A 13,449-nucleotide genomic window follows, 5' to 3' on the forward strand; every position below is an offset into this window, starting at 1 on the left:
ACACAGACATTAGGACAACCATCTAAAGGAGAAGATGGGAAACTGCTTTTTTGCAATCATAACCAAATCAGAGTCTGAAAGCTGTCCGAATGCACACCTCTCAAACTTACAGTTAAAACTGCTCATTATACTCCATTATTTCAGGTTATAATGCAAAGCAACTGCTTGGACACCTAGAACAAGGCTGCTTTAAGTAATCTTCAGATCCTAGAATCTATCAGGAGTATTTTTCTCCGTGTGTTGACTCCCCTGGTGCTCTTACCATCAAGATTACCTGGAAACAAGACTAGACCAATGCATGGAAGCTCTCAGTGTAAACCAATTAAACCTGTTTAATCATAGTTCTTGCCCTTTAAAAACCTACATAACTTGTAGCGGTACATCAAGACTCGCGTAATCTCTCAAAGTCTTGCAACAAAGTTTAAGCATTTCCTAAAAAAACAGTAACTATATTACGTTGTGTCTGTGCCTGAAACCAGTGTCAATTTTTCAGATAAAAAATTACAAATGAACAACTCTTTAGATAAAACTGTCTCTGCATTTTGGAGTGCTGGGAATTAAGATTTTAAAAGATAGCAACATGATGTTAGTAAACAACATACACAATAAATATTGATAAGTAGTATTGTTTGATTGGGGACTAACTGTGGTCATTGGAATTATGGTTTAATTTCCTTTTAGAAATGGAAATGGTAATGGTTAGTAATGAGGTAGCACTGCTACTAGGGAGAGTTTTAAAATTTTACGGAGAACGTTTTTTGGTTATATCAATGATGAATGTGCTAAGGCATTTAGTGAGTGGAAACAATGAATGCTAAGTATCCCGCAAATGCACAGAGTTGTCTTATTCAAATTTTAAATATATTCCCAGACAGTCAAGTACAGACATCAGATGGAATCATTTATGTTCTACTCTAGTTATGCATATTATTTTAATATAATTATACTTTCTTTTTATTTCTTAAAATTGTTAAAGCTAGGATATTACATTGACTTTTAAAATTACATTATTGGTAGCTTTGTCATCTATTAATTTCATTTCAGAAAAGTAAAAATATTTGTTATAAAAAGATTTTTTATCTGATAGACTGAGATTTACAGGATAAGAAATGAAGAAGGCATTAATTAGGGTAGAAAAGCATAAGACCGAATCTTGGAAACTTCTAAACTAGAAAATGTCCAAAGAAATGTTATGATGGCAACTTATGAGGGATAAAAGTTGTTGATATCATGTTACAGTGCCCAGGCTTGGTTTAATAGCTTGACCTTCTCAGCTCTCTTAGTGACCCACAGAGGCAAATGTTGATTTCAGTGATATTTTCAATAGTTTCTAGGAGTACATTTTCAAACTGTTCAGAGAAAAGATTTTTTTCAATATTTGTCCGTGCCAACTTTTTGTTGTGTGTTAGTGGTGGTGGTGGCTTCATGTTCACTTTAACCCCTCTTGAGAATTACTCATAACATTTCCAAATGGAACTCTCCAAAGTTAGAGCAACATCTAAGAAATCAGTCCAGAAGTCCTTGTATTAACAGCTCAAACTTTGAGGTATTTACATTCCTTTGTATTTTAGCCCATCTGGACTATATGACTGAAGTCTTGCCCAAAAATGTGACCTTTTGAATAAGATTCAAATACTCAGTGGGCCTGTTGGAACAAATGTTCATGGGCATCAAAGAACACTCTTTTTAGGCAACAATCAGGATGAAGGCATATGTAACCATCCCTCGTGGGATTCTGTCCATCCTCTTAATAATTCAATTACCTGAGTAATCATAAAGCTTAAAATATGCTCACCTTTGTGTCTCTTTTGCTTATTAAACAAACATTCACATCTAGCGATATATTACAGAATTATCTTCAAAGAACATCATTTCTTTTTTCTCTGAAGCCAAAAAATGATTAATGCAGATAAGACATAACTCGAGAGAAAGCATCTCATTAATTAAAATCCTAAATTGAACAACATAATAGGATTGTTTCTAAATAGTAGCTTAATAGTAATTTTTATACAAACAGAAATATACATGAACATATGAAGTGTCCAATAACTTGTTGCTTGAGTGGATGAGTACAGTAATTAATCAACGAATATATCTGTGGAGTATTTGTAAGTACTAGTTAAAACTCCATTCTGGAGATATGAGTTAAGCTAAAACATAAAGAACATTCCAAATATTTTTATTATAGAAAGATCATGAAAAGATCCTAGTTAATCATATTAATGTAAATAATTATAGAATTATAAAATTTAAATATACTTGGTGCTTTCTATGTGTCCCTGGTAGTAGTATTCAGATTTCATATCCATATTAAATCAATTCATCCTCACAACAACTCTATGATGTATCGTACATCATTTTACAAACTAAGAATCTTATTAAGTGATTTGCCCTGGGATACAGATAACTTTGGAATTCATTAAAATAAAGAGTCTATTAACTGAACTAATGAGTAAAAAGATCAGGTGTATTGATGAAAATTCACAATTATAGACTTGTGATAGTTAAGACTTTTGCATTAAGTACTGGAAACATAAATTAACTTAAGCAAAAACAAAAAGAAAAGGCAGTGAGTCTCCTTGACTGTTTTGTAAACCCCAAGGGTAGGGTGATGTCCAGACATGTTGGAAGGACCAGAATCTGTCAGGAGCATAGCAGAATTTTTTTCTGTTCCTCATATTTGCCTCTCTGCTTAACTGCAGCATTTTTCTTTCTCTCTCTGATCTCCAGTACACGACCATCCATGGCTTTCAAACTAATGTGTTTAATTCCAGCCACAAGGGAAAATTAAAATTCAGTTCAAATTTCAGATTCCTGGAGGAGGACCTTTAATTGTCCAGAGTGAGTCAAATGATAATTCCTGTTCCAATCAACAGTGTGCAGCTATGTAATTCTGTCCACCTTCTATCCTCAGCCATTCATTTACTACATGGTGCGAGCCATGCCGAACCAAGATGGTTGCTGGGAGCTACGCCTGTGACCATGTAGAGTGATAGCTTCCCCAATTTCAGATAAATACCTTAATAGGCATCTATTTAAAGAGTGAGGCATTCAGATGTCAAATATTCAAGAGAGAGTCTTGCTAGTTGCTCTAGACAGGTCTCCTAGGCTGGTCTATAGTGTTGTGGGATCATGCAGGTGTATCTGGGTCAGATTGTCAGGTTTTCTGAACAGAAACTACACTCGATCAACTTATCTATATATAGTATTTCAGATCCTAGGGAATTAACGTTAAACTAACTCATAGGAGACAGCTCTAAAAAAATTTTAGCCCCAGTTTAATACAGTGAAAAATAGGCCTGAGTCAAGAATCATGACTGATCTTGGATGTAAGACCTCTCAGGAGACTAAGTTACAGATTAGCTGCTTGTTAAAAACTGGCACAATCACATCAGATAATCATTGGCAGGTGAATCGTCCTTTCTCTAAGGAAAGAACGCTTCTATCTAAATAAGTAGGGCACACCTCTGGGATAAGGGAGCAGTTTCCACTAGTTAGTATAAGATAAACACTAAAATTTCTTGTGTTTCTCCCTTTTGTATGCAGTCTGCCTTCTCAGAATAACAGTTGCTTTAGTTATATTCCAGACCTAAGGATGCCATTGTGATCCTATTGGAGTATTTCCTAGTCTTCTTCAATAAAATATTTGTGAACATCTCTCAACGTATATAATTTTTCAGGGGGATCGCCTTTATTCTGATTTTTACCAGTTTTACATCAGAAAGTTACCTTTTATGTGTGTGTATGTGTGTGTGCGTGTGACATATGAAATACAGCTTGATTACTATCATGAACATTCTGTAAACAAAGAACCTAAATAAGAAGTGTAGTTAAGAGTCAGGAAGTGGATGGGACCAGAACCAAAGTGCAAATATAAAAATAAGTGAAAATGGCCAAGGATGTGTGCCGCAAATACTACTAGTGTAAGAGTAGCCATCTAATGTGCAAACTAGTGTGTCTGGAGATGTCAGGCTGGATCAAAATACAAGATCAAGATATACCTAGGTGAATACAGCATAGTGTGGGAAGGCCAAGAATCAATGGATTGGAATTATGGGGAAGCATTCATATACAGCCTACCAAAATAGTTGCATTTGGTTGTACAAGTGGTATACTGCTGGGGGGCACTTCACATGTTAGTCGTAATATATTTGTATAATTATTACAAATTTATGGCAGATAATAAGAACATATCTTGAAGAAGGGGAGCCTTTTTCAAATTCACATGAAGCTTTTATATAGGCTAAAGTGGTGCCAACTATCGTTATTTGTACAGATAGAATGCAAATGAGACTAAAGGTTATAAAGGAAACCTAGTTGTCTTAACTTCAGATCAGTGCTAACTATACTTTTCAAGAGTGGACAACACATTACGTGCTAGTCATGAAATCAGACATTTCATCTTTGTCCACTATCAATGCAGACCACCAGGTTATCCACCTCACTATAGTAACCAGCACTCGGTAGCTTATGATTTTGGTTAAGTAGATTCTGAACCTATGATCACAATAGCTGAAATTTCTATTCTCATAGTTTAAAAATGTTCCTGTTTCAGAATTTTATTCAAATTTCTAAAGAAATCCTTCATATTTCTTTCATTCTCTCTCTCTCTCTTTCTCTTTGCCTCCCTCTCCCTCTGCCTCTCCCTTTCCTTGAGGTATACTGTGAGTTTTTAGAACTTTGAATTTTCTTAAAATATGTGATTTGTGTGGTAGAGAGACACCAAAGAGAGAAAGAGATCGCAAGAGAGCAAGCTTTAGTAATGGGGCTCGAGATGCTGAGCAAATGAAGCACAGGATGCTTCCAATAGCAGTGCTTTGACAGCATCGTTCCTATCACCCCAGCTGTGGGATTGACTAACCAATGGTTTATTTTATAATTCGAAAGTCAAACTAAGGGTGAAAGAAAACTCCTTCTGTCTTGCCAATAATTCCACGCTTGGAGATGCACATATTCCCACGGGAGGCATGCAGCAGGTGTGAGAGTGTGGAGCTATTGCTGTTGGCTGTTGATTGCTCTCTGTGTAATTTGAAAAGCTTTCTATTCCCACAGCTTTATGTAATATATCAACAGTAATACATTCATAATCATTAATCCAGCCTACTGGAGGTTTGGCCACTGTGACAGATGTCTGCTCAATTTCATATTGTGGGTTCTCATTTATTTCCCCCTCCCCCTGGAAAATCTTTTATATAAAAATCTAACATTAATGTATCTGATATGATGCTTCCATCCAATAGTGACATTAGTTATCAACGTATAACTTCAAATGAATAGTTAATTAATGATGAGCCAAACACACCAGTACCAATTTGGCACACTTTATCTGCACTAGAGTTTATGGCAAAGATTACTAGATGATAAACAAACTCTGAGGTATACTTTTGTTTTTAATAATTGGAATGATCCACTCTTTTGGTTATACACTTAAAAGCTCTATTTTGTCTTAGAGTCTTAAAGACTTTGTCTTTTACTTTTTTGTGTGTCTTAGACTTGTGTCTTAGAGATACTCCATCACTAGATGAGAAATGTGGAGTAATCCTCAAACATCTCCACCAGGTTCAACAGTAATCCCAAGGCAGAAAATGTTGCCTGTACCACCTAAATTGACAACTCTTTGCAAGGGAAATTCCATGCATACTGAACACACTCTATACTTTTATCTCTTATCTGGCGGACTTCTGGTAAATGTGTAAGAAAGGAACAACTCTATTTCCCTCTATTGTTTAGTTTCTTAAGAAACTCTTGAGTTTAAGGCATACATGTATTTACTGTAAATATTCATAACAGTAATTGGGCTTAAAGAAATACCTTCAGGGTTCTGATGTTACTTCTATCATTGTAATCCTTTAGCTTTTAATAAAATTGTTGTTGCTATTGTTTTTAAGATTTACCACTTGATTTGATTTGTTTTATCCAGTGGGTGCCTCTGTTTTCATTTTCCTTGTATTTTTAATACATTGTACTAATTCCTTCTTTTAAATAATTTTCAGAATCTTAGAAGCAGGCATGGGTGATAATAATGAGTAATATACAAGAGCAGGAGGGAGGGAAGAAGAGAGAGAGAGAAAGAAAGAGGGAGAGAGAGAGAGAGAAAGCAGTAGCTCTCCACAGAAAGCAAGTAGGTCCTTTGCATACAAAGTTTATTTTGGTCTTTTTAGTATATCATCAGATCACCCAGGAAGCACAGGTTAACGCTTTTTAAAAAATCTGTCTCCCTCAGTTGTATTTGAATGCTTTTAGAAGAGCTTACAACAGTTCTTCTCCATTTGCATGTTTTCTTATTGCTCTGACAGTAAGTGGGAGGCAAGCTGGAAAGAACTGTGAAAAATATATGCTTGGTATGGATGAATCTGAGATTTCCATAAGGAATTCCATTTTCTAGCATCTGAGATCAATTTCTTATAATGACATTGAATAAACACCTGTTAACGTACCACTTGTAAACCCTAAAGCTGCCTATTCTACAAAGTATATCTTCCATTGACTTTCATTTATCCTTTACCCCCCATTAAGGAGTGTATTTAGTTGTATTAGTTAATTTATTGAATGACACTAAGAAATATACCTAAATATTAAGATTGCTTTTTATATGCATCAAAGGTCCTGGGTCTAATTGGAGAACCAGTGACACTTTTCAATTAGAAGAATAGAAATATCCGGAGGATAGAGAGGACACAGAAAAGCATTTTCCGTCAGTAGATCAAAGGTCATTTGCCCAGTGGTTAAGGCCATGGACTCTGGCCATAAGACTACCTGGTCGCACATACCAGCTCTTTTGTTTAAATCCCATGTGACCTTGGGTGATATACTTAATACTTCTATACCTTGGTTTCCTCATCTGTAAAATGGGTATAATAATAGTACCTAGCATTACTGCAAGGGTTTAGTGCACAGTTCTTGAACAGTAAGTACTGAGGAGCATTAGCTACTATATAGGATAAGTATACAGAGCATTTTAAAAAGTTAGACTTAATCCATTAGGGGCTTGGATTAACTCCACTTTCTCAGAGCTGGTGGGAGGGGTTTTCATTTGAAAGAATGCTCCAACAATAAAACCGTGGGAAAAATGGAACGCAGCCAGAGCTCCATCACTGAAATCTCCATCACTTTCCATTATTGAAGGGCTTCAATGAAGACTTTGTCATGGATAATGAAGAGATCCATGACCAGGGAACCCTTCTAACTGGAAGATTTGATTGTTTTCCCCCAGGTTTTGAGACTGTTGAAGGGGGAAGTCAGAGGACTCCTAGAATAAATTGGCATATGGGGGAATTATTTGATAGCAAATCTTAAAGAAAAACTCCAGTTGTTATGTTCTTTTTTCCACTGGGAATCCTAGCCAAACAGAAAGTGTTGGCTCTGTGACAGCAGGCTTACAAATGTGTCTAGTATGATTTTGAATTCTACCATATTTGTTAAAATCCAGCCATTTTGCCCCTCAATGATGGGAGGGGTGGTCAAATTCTGTCCATTGCCTGAAAGAAATCAATCGTGATCCTTTACATGACCACGCAGGGTCTTTCAGGCCACAGAGAGTCCATCTTTAGTTGTATGCCTGGAGCCCCCAGATCTCCTTCACTTTTTTCTTTTCTGTTTTTTCCTCCAGTGTCCAGATTCCATCCTGTTTCAATACTTTGTGATCAAACTTCCATCCTAAAAAGAGTATATTGCATCCTTATACTCTTCAGAAGGGATCAGCTGCAAAATAAACAAAACCTCATTGCTAATATTAAGTGCCCCTTCTAGCAAAATCCTAATGCTTGCCTCTCTCCATTGCAACAGTGAGGGCATAAGGAGCATAGGCTAGACAGAAACACATCTCACCACAATTTGACAGAGACACAGAAGGAGAGTGTCTCTAAGATCATGTTCAATTCCACAATTCTTTACTTTCATCTCTACAAAGAAATGCAGCCTTGTTTCTGCTAAAGGCGGGAACCTCTATAATCAGACACAATTTGCCCAGCAATCAGTTGGTAATAAGGGATCAGTGTTCCAGTCAATTTTAAGGAGACTTTTGGATGATCTAAGAGTCTAGATTATAAAAGAGTTGTGGTAACGAGAAGAGCAGAGAGGGGGAAAGGAAAAGAATTAATAAAAGGAAAGGGAAACTGAAATAAAATCTATGGCCTGAATAAACATAGCCTATTCAAAGTGCAGAGAACTAACCTTGCTATTTTTTAAGGTAATTTCTGTTTCACATGACTTAGGTATACTATTTGACACTATTCCTTTTTCTCTAAATTGTATTTCAGTGATTTTTTTAAAGAGGGAAGAAAAACTTTATTTTTTCCATTAAGATTAAATAATTCAGTGTAATGCCTCAAAAAGTGAAATCTAATCTCACATGACCTCTAAGGTCTTTTTGATCTCTACTCTTCAAGATGCTAGTAGTCTATGAAATGCTAAACACGCAACCCAAATCTGCCATGACCAAGTCGATTTCAGATTTCCATTGTTAGCAGGCTTGTGGCCTAGATGGATATGAGCTTCGTAGAGTGGTTTATAATTTATCTGGTTGTCTTTCTATGCTTAATCCATCTGTGGGAGTGACAGCTTGACATAATCACTAGCTTCAAATAAGTAATTCCATTTACTATCAGTTTTTAATTTTATTTCCTCATTCCTTTATTGATGCAGTAAAATGTTGGTTAATCTGCAGAGCCCAGGCCAGCCCAGTGTTGTCAGTATTAATTTCACACTACTGCATCTTCGTGTTTGGTCCCATACAGTAATTAAAGGAAATCATTATAAAATTGAAATTAAGCTGGATGTATAATCCTTGGTTTAGTTTGCATGAGACCAATAGATGATTCATAGCAATCTTTATTGTTTTCTTCACATAGCCAAGGTTTTCCTTCTCTAGTAAAATATTTAGTCACATGTATTTCTTTGTTAAAGTCTCTTTTATTTTATAATGTGCAACCTCCCCCCCAAAAAAACCTATTCTTTAGGAAGATGGGAGTTATTCTTTTAACTCTGGTAAAATTTAAATTTGCTAAGAGCAGTGGTTCTCAAAGTGTGGTAGCCAGAGGAGCAGCATTATAATGACATGGACTCTTAGTCAGGTGCTATAAAAAATTACCATAGACTGGGTGGCTTATAAACAACAGAACTTTATTTCTCACAGTTCTGGTGACTGGAAGACCAAGATCAGGGTATCAGCATGGTCAGGTGAGGGTCTTCCTCCACGTAGAGACTAACAACCTCTCTTCTCCTGTATCCTCAACATGGTAGAAAGAGGGTGAGAGAGCTCTCAAGGGTCTCTTTCATAAAGGCACTAATCTCATTCATGAGGGTGCCACCCTCATGAACTAATTACCTCCCAAAGGTCCCACATCCTAATATCATCACATTGGGGGTTAGAATTTCAACATATGAATTTTAGGGGGACACAAACATTCAGTCCATAACACAGGCAGTCTTGCTAAAATACAGATTCTACCAAACCAGAAATTCTGGGGGATGGGGCCCAGCAACACGTGTCTTAATAAGCCTTCTAAGTAATTCTAATGTATGCCAAAGTTCGAGAACCACTGATTTAGTTTTTAAAGCATTTCACACACTACATCTACTTTGCTCCTCATGACAGCCTGCACAGTGGCTTCACTAACCCCATTTTATAAATGAAGAAAGGGAGGCTCAGAAAATCTCAAGGATTTGCTTAACTTCACAGAACTGATAAATTGTAGAGCCAGGATTTAAATCTGAAATTTCACAATGCTCTTTTCACAGCACTCATGGATTTCAAATAGATCTCAAAGGAAATATGTGGATGCCCAATGTATAAATTAGGTAAAAATCAATTATTGATTATTTTATATTTATTTTTATATAGAAATTATTTTATATTTATTCTTATGTGGGAGTATAACTTCCATAAAACCACAATCATTTACTCCACCCCCTACTCCCTCATATACACACACACACATCGCCTTTTCTCACCAGCCATCCATTAGTGAATTCTTCAAATCATAATACACAGACTCCACTTTAAATTCTGTCCAGTTGGGACCTTCAGTGTCATGCTGAAGAATTTAAGCTTTGCCTACAAATCAGTAAGTCTGCCCTTCTGGGCCACGGATGGATACTTTGTTATGGAGGAGGGCTGGAATTTTGCAAGAGATCCACCAATCTAGAAGCACAGCAAGTAGTGACTTTAAATGGAATGAATAATAATATCTCATTCAAATAAGTAATACAAATCTTCAAATATCTATAACTAATAAAATACCTATATATCTAACAGTACACTAAATTCCAAGTAATTTTATGTCATCATGGATTTTCTCAAGTAACAGATACCAAAAGTTCAACTACTAGAACATAGGCATTTCCAGAATTTATGGATGTTAAGAAGGAAATTCAGACTCAAAGTTTGATAAGTCTTGCCAGTTATCCAGCTTCTTTGTTCTGTGTTCACCATACCTCCTGTCCTCATTCAAATTCAGGGCTTAATTTGCCTTGATGATCAAAGTAACTTGGGTGACCATACAATTAGTCATTCAAACTAGGATATTTTTGAGACTGAGAGAGGGCACTATTAATAATTACACTGGGATAGGTGTTGTAAACCAGGACAGCCCTAAGCAAAGAGGGGGCTGTGGTGGTCCCAGCAGAAACCACTTCCTTCCCTGACTCTCCTCTCTCTTTCTACCCAACATACATACGGTTTTCATGGCTAATACATAACCCTGGTCATGTCACTTGTCTCCTCATTCCCAGGCACAATAAAATTTGGGTTCTTTATGCTGACATTTTAAATACTGCAGGATTTCAGGATTTTTATTTCAACCATTTTCTCCAGTCAAGACCAGCTACATAATTTTTTTGGAAGTTTGTTCCTCTTAATCTCCCTCACCAATTTCTCTCCTCCCCTGACACCCTCTCCCCTCTGGCAACTGCCTGTTTGCTCTGTGTCTATGACTCTGCTTCTATTGAGTTATGTTTGTTTATTTGTTTTTTAGATTTCACACATAAGTGAAATCATACAGTATTTGTGTTTCTCTTTCTGACATATTTCACTTAGCATAATACCTTCTAGGTCCACCCATATTGTTGCAAATGGCAAGATTTCATTCTTTATATATATATATATTTATATATATATTAATATACACACACCTATATATTTATGTGTGTGTGTGTATATATATATATATATGTATGTATTTATGTATTATGTATCATCTTCTTTATTGATGGGCACTTAGGTTGCTTTCATATCTTGGCTATTGTAAATAGTGCTGCAGTGAACATAGGGGTGCATGTATCTTTTCAAATTAGTGTTTTCTTTTTTTTAAATAAATACCCAGGAGTGAAATTACTGGACTTATGGTAGTTCTATTTTTAATTTTTAAAAATAGGAGTATAGGAGTCTCCATACTGTTTTCCATAGTAGCTGCACCAATTTACAATCCCACCAGCAGTGTTTGAAGGTTCCCCTTTTTCCACATCCTTGCCAACACTAGTTATTTCTTGTCTTTTGGGTAATAGCCATTCTGACAGTTTTGAGGTGATAGCTCATTGTGGTTTTGATTTGTATTTCCCTGATGATTAGCGATGTTGAACATCTTTTCTTGTGCCTATTAGCCATCTGTATGTCTTCTTTGGAAAAATGTCTATTCAGATCCTCTCCCCATTTTTTAGTCAGGTTTTTTTTTTTGTTTTTTGGGGGGTTTTTTTGATGTTGAGTTGAATGAGTTCTTGGTACATTTTGGATATTAACCCTTTATCAGAGATACCATTTGCAAATATCTTCTCTTATTCAGTAGGGAGCTACATAATTTTTGAGGCCCAGTGCACGATGAAAATGTAGGTCCCTTGTTCAAAATTTGTTAAGAATATCAAGATGACAACAACAGAGCAATAAACCAAGTGTGCAGCCCTGTAGAACTACACAAGTCACACATCCATGGAAACTGGCTGAGCCTCCAATAAAACCAGACCATCTACTAGCCTCTTGAACATCTGATGCTTGCCCTTCTTTCTCAGGTCCTCCTCTGAATGCATTATCCCTAATTTTTGTCCTTTGAAACTAGGTGTAAGGCATTCTGTTTTTTCCTCCATAAAGTTTATCTTAATTCTACTAATTTCTTCTTTCTTAAAATCCCCAATTCTCTTTTGTTTCCATGTCTCTTAGGTCATGTTGTATTACTTTAATCATCTTATTTTACCTTAATCATCCTCACCATCTAGTTTCCACTTCAGTTTAGTTACATAAACATAATAAGAATTTCAAGAACGTTTGCAGAATGTACACATTAGTAATTTTTTAATTCGCTTTCTTTCCAAATATGTAGAATATTATTATTTGCTGACAACAATCCAAATTCCATCATATATTTTTCAACATTGCCTAAATATGTATTGATTTATCCTCATTTGGGGGAAATTCTTTAACATATACTTCAACACAACATATTCTATCTAAAATTTCCTTTGTTCTTGTACCTTATGGAGAAGGGAAATGCTGTTCACTAGGCACGTATCAAGTGCCAATTAATACAATAAGAACATTTACAAAATGCATCTTATTTACTGCTTGCAAAACCCATGTACTAATATGCCCACATTACAAATGAAACTAAGACTCCAGGGGTAAAGTCACCTGCCCCAAATCACACAGCCTGTGACACAGTTAGGATTCAGAACAATACCTGCCTGTCTCCTGTCTGTACCTCACGCCTTCAACACTACTTTCCTAAGAGCAGCTCATTAATAATAGAAGGTGACAATCTGTCAATTTTACGTTCATTTTATTAAAAGGTGACAACAAACCATCAAGGGCAATGACTGGACATTTTCACAGGGGTGTCCACCTGGCTGCATCTTTCCCCTGTTTTTCTGATAAGGAGATGAGCCATCTTCAGGACAGGGTCAGTTCTGAGGCCACTCTAGGAGATTGGGTGGCCCGGCGGGGGGTCCGGAAGCAGCCCCACAGTCCTCATCTCCTCTCCCTTCTGAATATGACTCAATGAATTACAACTTTATGATGTCCCTAATAATGCTCTGCAGCCTCTAAATATTTGTTGGCTAAAAATGAATAAATGGAGACATTATAAAACTCTTGGATTCCCACAGTTGACTCCAATGAGAAACACACTTCAACTAACAACTCCAGATGGAAATAAACACTGAGGATGCCACAAGGGTCCACAGAGCCCCTCCACCACCCAAGACCAGCCTCCCTTAGGCAAGGACATTTTCTTTGCAGAGCTTCAAATCTTGATTACAGCATATCCTTAGTTGTTGGGTCCTTGGTGATGTTAAAGATCTTGCCTTTGAACCGTAGTTCATAATCCTGATTTGCCTAATAGCTGTGCTGTCCCCAAAATTGCCCTCAGAATCAACAAATTACCATTTGCATTTAACGATTAGGAAATAGCTGCTGCTCAAGAGAGGAAAAAAAAATCATAGCTGTAAGAAGCTCACTTTAGGGCA

At 36.4% G+C, this 13,449-nt stretch overlaps 1 pseudogene across 1 annotated transcript in view; it reads left to right on the forward strand.

Moving 5' to 3' along the window:
• The window catches only part of LOC309609186 (zinc finger CCCH domain-containing protein 15 pseudogene), a 29,686-nt pseudogene extending 17,599 nt beyond the window's left edge, over positions 1–12,087 (forward strand). The window contains exon 1 of the transcript in view: positions 1–12,087. This exon is cut by the window's left edge and continues 17,599 nt beyond it. The product of the transcript in view is annotated as a zinc finger CCCH domain-containing protein 15 pseudogene (transcript).
• The last annotated feature ends 1,362 nt before the right edge of the window (positions 12,088–13,449 follow it).

The sequence above is a fragment of the Balaenoptera borealis genome (assembly GCF_965194805.1).
Source record: "Balaenoptera borealis genome assembly, chromosome: 13".
NCBI classification, from domain to species: Eukaryota; Metazoa; Chordata; class Mammalia; order Artiodactyla; family Balaenopteridae; genus Balaenoptera; species Balaenoptera borealis.